We start from the raw sequence: 11,876 nt of genomic DNA on the forward strand, positions 1-11,876 counted from the left end.
CTGGAATATTAGACCCTTCACTGTAAAAAAACAGATAGACAGAGTGCCATGCAACACACACTTCAGGCTGAATTCAGACCGGTAATATGACAGTAACTGAGCCCAAAGGTCACCTTGGAAGAGATTTGTGCTCGTTCATTTTCAGCTTGTCACATGCCACTGGCCTTGAATGAAACCCTGCATACTCCTGGGCTTTGATGGTACATAGTTCGACACCACTGCAGCATACAAAATGCAGTTTTTCAACGAAACAATGTTACAAATAATGATGACCAAAAGTCCATTCTACCAGCTGTCACCACTTAACGACAAGCGATCCATTTCACTGCAGCCATGAGGACAAGTTTGAGTAATTTAAAACAAGAACAAATAGATGCAAACTAAAGGAGACACACCTTCTACTTACTCAAGTAAAAAAAGAAAAAAGAAAGAAGCAAGAGCTTTTTCTCTCTCTGATCTCTTCATGCCCTTTGGCTTTGACTTCTTTTGATTTTCGATTCAGCAGAAAACTTTTACACACCGGTTTCAAGTTCTGTCATTTTGTCTTGAGATTAGACAGAATAGTACTCTAAAGAAAAATGTACATTTTTATCTATGTATTTTTCTGACTACTCTGTCATGAAAGAAATCACACAGTGCAGCAGTACCTTAACCCCCTGAGTCCTCACCTATTTTAAGTAACCATATACACACGTGGACAAAATTGTTGGTACCCCTCAGTTAAAGAAGGAAAAACCCACAATTCTCACTGAAATCACTTGAAACTCACAAAAGTAACAATAAATAAAAAAATTATTGAAAATTAAATAATCAAAATCAGCCATCACTTTTGAATTGTTGATTAACATAATTATTTTAAAAAACAAACTAATGAAATAGGGCTGGACAAAAATGATGGTACCCATAACTTAATATTTTGTTGCACAACCTTTTGAGGCAATCACTGCAATTAAACGATTTCTGTATTTGTCAATGAGCGTTCTGCAGCTGTCAACAGGTATTTTGGCCCACTCCTCATGAGCAAACAGCTCCAGTTGTCTCAGGTTTGATGGGTGTCTTCTCCAAATGGCATGTTTCAGCTCCTTCCACATATGTTCAATGGGATTCAGATCTGGGCTCATAGAAGGCCACTTTAGAATAGTCCAACGCTTTTCTCTCAGCCATTCTTGGGTGTTTTTGGCTGTGTGTTTTGGATCGTTGTCCTGTTGGAAGACCCATGACCTGCGACTGAGACCAAGCTTTCTGACACTAGGCAGCACATTTCTCTCCAGAATGCCTTGATAGTCTTCAGATTTCATCGTACCTTGCACACTTTCAAGACACCCTGTGCCAGATGCAGCAAAGCAGCCCCAAAACATTACTGAGCCTCCTCCATGTTTCACCGTAGGGACAGTGTTCTTTTCTTCGTATGCTTGGTTTTTGAGTCTATGAACATAGAGTTGATGTGCCTTACCAAAAAGCTCCAGTTTGGTCTCATCTGTCCAAAGGACATTCTCCCAGAAGCTTTGTGGCTTGTCAACATGCATTTTTTGCAAATTCCAGTCTCACTTTTTTATGAGTTTTTTTCAGCAGTGGTGTCCTCCTTGGTCGTCTCCCATGAAGTCCACTTTGGCTCAAACAACGACGAATGGTGCGATCTGACACTGATGTACCTTGGCCTTGGAGTTCACCTTTAATTTCTTTGGAGGTTGCTCTGGGCTCTTTGGATACAATTCCAACGATCCGTCTCTTCAATTTGTCATCAATTTTCCTCTTGCGGCCACGTCCAGGGAGGTTGGCTACTGTCCCGTGGGTCTTGAACTTCTGAATAATATGAGCCACTGTTGTCACAGGAACTTCAAGCTGTTTAGAGATGGTCTTATAGCCTTTACCTTTAAGATGTTTGTCTATAATTTTTTTTCGGATGTCCTGGGACAATTCTCTCCATCGCTTTCTGTTGTCCATGTTCAGTGTGGTACACACCTTTTCACCAAACAGCAGGGTGACTACTTGTCTCCCTTTAAATAGGCAGACTGACTGATTATGAGTTTGGAAACACCTGTGATGTCAATTAAATGACACACCTGAGTTAATCATGTCACTCTGGTCAAATAGTTTTCAATCTTTTATAGAGGTACCATCATTTTTGTCCAGGCCTGTTTCATTAGTTTGTTTTTTTAAATAATTATGTTAATCAACAATTCAAAAGTAATGGCTGTTTTTGATTATTTAATTTTCAATAAATTTTTATTTATTGTTACTTTTGTGAGTTTCAAGTGATTTCAGTGAGAATTGTGGGTTTTTCCTTCTTTAACTGAGGGGTACCAACAATTTTGTCCACGTGTGTAGCTGTAGTTTTTTCCAGAACAGTCTTCATGACCCATCCATCATCTGATGTGATATTTGCAGATTTTCTACATTGCCCTTTATATCACCATTGTTTTTTCTTGTTTTTACACATATCTCATATCCCGGAAAACCCTGCAGGTCTTTTTATGACTATGTAGAGGGAATTGTCCGACAACATCAGAGTTATGACAGTGGAATACAGAAATTGGGAAATGAACTATTTAGTGCCGAAAGGAAATATTCAAAAATATTTAAAAGTACTATTTTTTTAACCCCAGAAGCAGAACAGTGAAAAAGGATGAAGAAATCAGCAAAGGTGCTACTCTGCATAAGTGTGATTGGTCTTTATATCATCAAAGTCTTTGGTTTTTAAATATGTAGGCTTGTAAGCATAATTACAGGACTTTAGTCTCACTCTTTTCTGTGACGTTAAATTCACATACAACATTGTGTAAATATAAACATATCATATCATACTCATGGGAAGTTTATGAGTAACTTTAAGAGTAATGTTTGAAGAGATAAGACAAAGCTGCGTTCAGGTTGTGACTCGGATGTACAGTAAATTCACACTTTTCTTTTTCTATCTGACACATCATGAGATATGTGCTACATCTCTCTGTAATGAATATTCTGGAGTAGTTAATCAAGTAGAAGGGGTATACATTTGGACATAAAGTATGTCTAGCTCTACAGGTTAAGCTGAAGGCTGATTTCTACATGTTATTGCGCTAACAAGACAATATTGACATATTAGCAGTCATAATGTACACCATGTGCATCATTTTTTACATGTTTGCATGTTTGGTTTTTGTTTTGGCAAAATAGAAAAAAATAAAAATAATAAAATTGCTCCAATTTTCAAAGTTCCACTTAATAAATAATAATAATAATACCTTTCATTTATGATCCACTTTACATACAAAATCATTTAAAGAACATATCAGAGACACAAATTAAATAAGAACATCTTTAGCCCTTTCTTGAATACTTCCAGGGACTGTGGGGCCCTCAGAACAATGGGCGACACAGCGTTCAAGATAGCTGCTCCTAAACTCTGGAATGCATTACCACTACCCCTAAGGTTGGATTTAGAAGTGAACAGAAGGTTGGTACTGGCAGAGCGGAGTTGTCTGGAGATGGAGCAGAGGATTAACACTTGGTTTGTGTACTATACTATACTATACTATACTATACAGTCCATCCAGGATTTCGCAGGCATTTTTCGAGATTGTTGCGGCCAAAAATGCCTGAATTCGAGGCAGCTTTTCTAAAAAATAAAAAAAAAAAGCGATATAAGTTGCAGTGTTTTAAGCTTATTTGTTGTGATCAAATTGCCGGAGACAGAGAGAATTGCAAAAAACTTGCATTTTTTTCAGCTTTCAGAACATGTTTCAGCATTGTAATTGACAATGTTTATTCCAAAATTAATTATTTAACACTACAACCCATTTATACAAAAGCTGACATACCATGGTGGGAAATTAGCAGTAGCCAGATACTGGTTTAACATGAAGTGGTTGGTAGATTTAAGTCACAAAATAATCATTTACTATTGAATGAATTACATTTGGACATATCTGTCAGTGGCTTTAAAAGTTAATTTCATTTCCTGGCACACATGTATTCACACACACACGCGCTCACAACTTGTCATGTCAATTAACCAGAAAAGCGAGAGCGCAGTACTCCACTAAGACTGTTCACTACCTGACCTTGCACTGAACACAGGCATGTGTTATGCATGTGTACATACCGAATCATGTGATGTAAATATGTAGCGGGTGTCAGGAACTGATGGAACTCAGAAACAACCCATAATTTAACCAATTGTTCCTTGTATCTCGTCTGCGGTCCGCTCGTTTCAGATATTCTCCTAATATGTTTCTGTAGTAGAAAACTGTTTATCAATCGATGATTTTTTGTATTTTTGTATTCCACCACAATATTGCACAGGTGTAACACGGTTTACTTCCGCTTTGGTGAAGAACATCAGACAATTGTTTTTCACCGTCTTTAGCAGCAATTCTTGTTGGTAAAAGAGAAGCATTAGCATCGTACACGTCTGCATCTTCAAACCAAAAAAAGGAAGTGAATTCAGTGACGTACATGCATTACGTTTGCACTGGAAACTGCTGTGATTGGTGGAACTCACAGGAGGCAGGCCAAAATTGCGGTAATTGGAGAAAATTGCAAGGTCGCGCAGCATTCGCAGACATTGGTTGAATTCGCATTAATTTGCGCCATCGCAACATCGCAAATTCCTGGAGAGACTGACTACAATATACGATACTATACTATATACTACCATGACCTTTGGCAAGTATATTGTATTCACAATATACTATATCCTGCCATCTACTGACAACACCAAGCAGCGTACACTATTCACTTCAGGGCAAGCTATTGAAACAAAAAGAAACATGCCCAATTCGCTTTTTCTTACCACATTTTAAAAGTTTTCTGCAAATTTGCTGAAAATGAAATGGAAATGAGTGACTCTTCAGCAGCTGTTTGGCAACCAGTGTCCAACATCCAGTCGTACAGTGTACATTCAGGTACACAACTGTAGTCTGTGTAAGAACACAGCCTGGCCTTTGGAATGCCATGGGAGATGACAAACTCAGATAAGAACAGTACTCTCTTCTCTCCAGCACAGAACAACCCCCATTTCTGGAGATATGGGGATACGTGCATTTTTTTGTGTTTTCATTTACAGGAAAAGACATTCAGATCTCTGCCTGCCTCCTGGATGAGTTAAGGGTCATAAAATTTTATGACCTGTCTTAAGAGAACTGCTGGAGCACATAGAGACTAGTACCAACTTAAGGAACTGAACATCTTCAAAACTCATATTTCTGAGATGCATTTTGTGTTTTCAGGTTTACCAAAGTTAGAGAAAGAACTTCATCTATAACATATCCAAAAATGACACTTCTACCTTTTACAGATCTAAAGATATCAAAATGCCTGTTTAATTCAATTTCTTCCACAGTATTCCATTATTAACCTCTGAATTTATTTCCTATTCAGGTTGAAAAGGTGAAAACTGCGTTATCTATTACCATATGTATGACATGTTATCATATCTTCACTGTGACATATATTTTTAATATTCAGAGCACATTCATATAATTTTATTGAATTCAATAATTCAATATATTTGTTAACCTGTATATTTAGGAACATGTTCACTTTTGCTTAACTGGATTATGGTGAGGAATAGACAGATTGCGTTTGCGTGTTAATATCACACATTTTAATCCACTCCTGATCATTTTTCCTCTCTGCCTCTTCTCTTGAAACAAAGAGAGTCAGATTACGATTGAAAATCGCACCGAAAAGCATCATCTCCGCCCAGGGTCCTCCCCTGAGCTGGGCCAACAGATAAATTCAGCCGAGCCCTCTCCTCACTCTCTTCTTCCTCGGTCTCCCTCTGGGATGCTTCATGCCAGAGCATCTCCCTATTCTTATCTAAGATGTTTTTTTTTCCTATCTTCTGAAGTTTCTTTGTTCCAGGGCTTGGTCTCTGGTAACTATTTATCCTTTAACTTTTTGTAACTTAAGTTAGACATTTTTGCTCACGTTCAATGCCGAATTTATTCTTTTTTTATCCGTGATTTTTGACAAGAACTGATTAAGAACCCGTTTACTGATTTTTCTAATTCTTACGGCTCTCCATCACAATCCATTCCTTTTACTCGGCTAAAGCCTGAGAGCCATCATTTTTTTATCAAGTGGCTTCCATACACAGGACACTGGCCCCTCAGCTGACAACACCAGAGATCTGCTGGTCCAGAGACCCATTTGCTCCGAACCGATCGCCCATGCAGGACGGCCATTGCTGCCATAGTGACGGACAACAGCACTTGGGGAAACAAAGACGTCCCGTCGCGCTGTGAGGCCTCATCCAATGGTGACTTCTGCGTCCCAGCATATAGATGGTTCGACTCACAGTAAGATACCAGCTGAGCTGCTCTGATTCTGAGTTTCCAAGTTGATATTTACTAACCACTTGATTACAGTGTTGCCAACTTCGCGACTTTCTCGCTAAATCTAGCGACTTTTCAAAGCTCATAGCGACTTTTTTTGGTCAAAAGCGACTAGCGACAAATCTAGCGATTGTTCGTGAGATTTTGTAGCCTACTTCACTTTGTCTAACAGATTCTTATTTAAGTGATTTCTTGATTCAACAAAGGTGGTGGCAATCAGGTTTGGGTATGGCCTGTGGAATTAAACTCAGCTTTCCCAAAACTGTGGTTAGTCACAGTTACTTTGTGATTTAACAACCAGAAGATCCTGAAGGAAAATGTCCGGCCATCAGTTTGTGCCCTCAAACTCAATTGCTCTTGGCTCATGCAACAGGACAACGATCCGTTACACACCAGCAAGTCCACCTCTGAATGGCTAAAAAAATAAAAATAAAAAATAAGGTTTTAGAGTGGCCAAGTCAAAGTCCAGATTTAAATTCAATTGAGATGCTGTGGTGTGACCTTAAATGGGCAGTTCATGCTAGAAAAAACCCTCCAATATGGCAGAGTTGAAACAATTCTGCAAAGAAGAGTGGGCCAAAATTCCTCCACAGTGGTGTGAAAGACTCATCACCAATTATAACAAACACTTGATTTCAGTTATTGCTGCCAAAGGTGGCACAACTCGCTATTAGGTTCAGGGGGCAATTACTGTTTCACATAGGGCCAGATAGGTTTGGAATTTTTGTTGTGCCTTAATAAATTGAATCATCATTTAGAAACTGCATTTTGTATTTCTTTGGATTGTCTCTGTGTGATATTAAAATTGGTTTGATGATCTGTAACCTTTGTGAGTGATAAATATGCAAAAAACACAGAAATCAGGAAGAGGGCAAATACTTTTAACGGCACTGTAGTTTCTGCATTATTGTTCAAATTTTTTTTTACCTTTATTTAGACATCCAGGCATACACAAAACAATAATCAGTTATGTTTTTGTACAAATATAAATGAAAATATATTGGTACCGTTGTAGAAAAAAGAATGTACATATATCTATATATATATATATATATATACATACACTGCTCAAAAAAAATTAAAGGAACACTGAAAATACATCATATTTCAATACAGTGAAAAAACAAACTGGATCTTAGCATTGATATGGACTGGTTAATGTGTTAGGAATGAAAAGTGCCACACTGTTTGATGGGAATGAAAATTATCAACCTTCCAGGAGGGCTAAATTCAAGACACCCCAAAATCAAAGTGAAAACCTGATGTGGCAGGCTAGTCCATCTTGGTGAAATTCCTTGGCAGCAACTCAAAATGGTATTCAGTAGTTTGTATGGCCTCCATGTGCTTGTATGATGACTGACGATGCCGGGACAAGCTCTGAATGAGACGACAGATGGTGTCCTGGAGTATCTCCTCCGAGAACTGGACCAGAGCATCGCTGAGCTCCTGGACAGTCTGAGGAACAACCTGATGGTGTCGGATGGAACAAAACATAATGTTCCAAAGGTGTTCTATTGGATTCAGGTCAGGTGAGCATGGGGGCCAGCTAATGGTATCAGTTCCTTCATCCTCCAGGAACTGCATGAGTTCTCTTACCACATAAGAATGGGCATTGTCGTGCACCAGAAGGAATCCAGGACCACTGCACCAATGTAGGGTCTGACAATGGGTCAAAGGAAAGGGTCATCCTGTTCCTCCTTGCACAAAGGAGCAGATACCTGTCCTACTGATCGGTTGAGGACCTTCGGCAGCCCTGTCAAGCTCTCCCAGACTAACTAAATGTCTCCTGGAATCCTCCATGCACTTGAGAATGTGCTGGGAGACACAGAAAACCTTCTGGCAATGGCACGCATTGATGTGCCATCCTGGAGGAGTTGGACTGTCTGTGGAACCTCTGTAGGGTCCAGGTATTGCTTCATGCTACCAGAAGTGACACTTACCCTAGCCAACGCTCGCTTTTTATCCGCTTTCTTCTTCCCCGCTATGTTGCTGTTGCTACTGCTGCTGCTGTTGCTGCAGGTGGTGCTAGCTCCGTTAGCGCCGTTGTGTTAATTTTATGAACACCAAAGCAGCTGAAACTGACTAAAAAGCCCCTCAGTTACTTACTTGACCAGATCAGTATCCCACATTTCACTGATTTGATGCAATACTTAGATTAAAAAGTGTTCCTTTTAATTTTTTGAGCAGTCTATATATATATATATATATATATATATATATATACACACACACAAATATACATATACAGGGTGTCCCAAAAAATTGTATATATCTTTTAGCAGCTGATAACTAACTAACCTCACACCACAATACTTATTTTTATGGGGATACCTAAAAGACAAAGTCTATGCAATGAGACCTGCAACAGTCACTGACTTGAGAGCAACCACTGAATGTGAATGCACGCAAATACCAAGGGAATTGTTTCATGATGTGTGCTATTCCATCGCTACGCGTTGTCAGCAGTGTCTGGACCAGAATGAACATCAGTTTGAGAACAGGCGGTGACAAATCAATAGAATGATGTTTGTAAATTCTTTTAGATGTTGAAAATTAAACGAATTATAATAAACACCGAGTTTACAATTATTTAAAGTGTGTATACATTTTTTGGGACACCCTCTATATACATACACATACATGCACAGACATATACCAGTGCACATTCATTAATCTGAAATGGGCATTACTTTAAATATATATTTGCCTGTAGTGATGAATTGTATTTCAAAACAAACAGAAATAGCACCATATAATCTCAAGCCTAAAGATGGTACGTCATAAGCCCTTGAAGCGCCCACCTAAATTCAAACCCCAAACAGACATACGCACGCACGCACACACACACACACACACACACACACACACACACACACACACACACACACACACACACACACACACACACACACACACACACACACACACACACACACACACACACACACACTCTGTGCCTCACTGTGAAGGGGCAGATGCCATTAGGTATAGGATGAAACCCAAACTGTCTACTCTCTTAGTGCTCTGATTAGTCGGAGGGTAAGCGGTGCATGGCATTAAAATGAGGTATAAAGGGTTGCCATGTATGAAAAATTCCCCCCTGGAGCCCCTGTTAGTGTACTATATTTTCTCCAATTTAAGAAAAAAAACATGACCTCCCTAAGCCACTGGGAGAAGGATGGACTCTTAGGAGAGTTCCGATGTAACAGTATTGTAGTCGAGCTATAACGGATGCAAATGCAATTATTTGTTTCTGCTAAGCAGTTAGAGCATTTAGAACTGTTTCAGTGGGGACACCAAAGATGACAACATGAGAACATAGTTGCACATTGAAACCAAGAACTGTGGACAGGGTTTTAAATAGCCATGCAACTCTGGACATAGGAAGAACATATGGCTGAGATTGCAGGGAGTATTATGGCATTTGTCACAGATGTCTGAAACATGTGAATATATAACTGAAAGCCTAGATTTGGAGAGATGAGCCCTGTGCAGTACTTTGTTGCATCAGGCTAAGCCCAGCACACGTAGTGGTAGTCTGGATTCTATCAATGGCTGCCTCCCAACACTCCACACTTATCTTTGTTCCTGGCTCCTGTTCCCACTTAGCTTTGGCTTTTTGAATGAGACTAGATTGTTACAAATTTTGGAAATTAATGTCTTTTAATGTTTAATGTCTTTTAATGTGGATTCAAAGAAAGCATATCAGTCCATGGAGGTTTAGAGGGAAGTGAAGGGAAACTAGGAAATGTGGTGGAAATATAATGCCTAATTTGAAAATATCTGAAGAGATGTGATTGAGGTAGCTCATATAAGGATGATAAAGAAGAAAAAGTAGAGAATACTCCATCTACATATAAATCTTGAAAATTTTTGATACCTGTTCTGTACCACTGCAGGAAAGTAGAGTTTAACAATGAAGGGGGAAATAAATGATTATTGTATATTGGGGCTAAAATTGATGCAGATAACAACTTAAAGTGACATCTACATTGCTGCCAATTTTTAGCATGTTAAAGACAACAGGATTATCTGTATAGTAGCTAATTTTTAGTGGTATGGAGGATAAAAAAGTAGAGCAGAGAGGGAGGATGAAATACAGGAAAGCACCTCTAGTTTATGCCAAGCCAGTAAAGAGCCTTGTAAATATGAGCGGCCCAATAATAAAACCGAAAGTCAGGCAGTGCAATACCACCGCTAATTTTGCACCTTTGAAGCAGAGTTTTAGAAATTCTTGGAGCTTTCCCTTCCCATATAAAGGAGTTTATTAACTGGTCAAGAGTTTTGAAAAACTTTTGAGAGAATAAAAGTGGATGATTTCAAAACAACCAAAAAAATTGGGGTAAAACATTCATTTTTACTGTACTTAATCTGCCAATCAATGAGAGTGACAAACTGCTCCATCTTTCAAAGTCATTCTTGGTCTTGGAGATAAGGGGCTCAAAATTAGCTGTAAGAAGGCTGGGTAGTGTGTGGGTGACATTAATGCCAAGGTATTTAAAAATGGCTCTACTGCATTTAAAGGGCATATCTGTGTATCGAAGGTGGAGAACAGGAGTATTAATAGGGTAACATGTATTTTTTTGAAGATTTAGTTTGTAACCTGAAAAGGAACTAAAATTGTCCAAAACAGATGAAATAGATGGCATACAGGATGCAGGATCGGTTATAAATAATTACATATCATCTGCATATAAAGGAAGTTTATGTTCAACACCCTTACGCACAACCCCAGTGAACAGAGGAGAAGTCCTCAACTTAATAGAAAGTTGTTCCATCGCTAGGGCAAATAAGAGGGGAGAGAGTTGACATCCTTGACGGGTTCCACGTGCTAGAGGGAAATAGATAGACCGATTAACATTTGTGTGTATGCTGGCTTGTGGGGCTGTATATAAAAGGCGAAGCCATGACACAAAATTATTCCCAAACCCAAATTTTCTTAACACGGCGAAAAGGTAATCCCATTCCAGCCTGTCAAATGCTTTCTCAGCATCAAGAGAGAGCAATCTCAGGAAGTTTAGCATGATTTTTTAAGTAAATCAAATCAAAGAGCGTACGAGTGTTGAAGAAAAGATGCCTTCCCTTTATAAATCCTTTCAGCAGTCTCCGCCGCCGCTGGCCTCCAGAGTGTGTTCGCCGCCGGCCTCCGGCCTCCAGAGTGTTTGCCACCGGCCTCCAGAGTGTGTTCGCCGCCACCCCAGCTGGCCTCCAGAGTGTGTCAGCCACCCCAGACGGCCTTCAGAGTGTGTTCACTGACACTGACAATCCTCCAGCGGCTTCCCTGGATCCTGAGTCTACAGAGGGGCCCTGTCGCTGCCGGCCTCCAGCCCGGCCGCCAGAGGGTCCTCGTCTCGTCTGCCCCAGCTGGCCTCCAGAGCGTGTTCGCCGCCGTCCCAGCCGGCCTCCAGAGTGTGTTCGCCGCCGCCCCAGCCGGCCTCCAGAGTGTGTTCGCCGCCGCCCCAGCCGGCCTCCAGAGTGTGTTCGCCGCCGCCCCAGCCGGCCTCCAGAGTGTGTTCGCCGCCGCCCCAGCCAGCCTCCAGAGTGTGTTTGCCGCCG

Source organism: Acanthochromis polyacanthus, chromosome 1 (assembly GCF_021347895.1).
Source record: "Acanthochromis polyacanthus isolate Apoly-LR-REF ecotype Palm Island chromosome 1, KAUST_Apoly_ChrSc, whole genome shotgun sequence".
In the NCBI taxonomy this organism is placed as follows: Eukaryota; Metazoa; Chordata; class Actinopteri; family Pomacentridae; genus Acanthochromis; species Acanthochromis polyacanthus.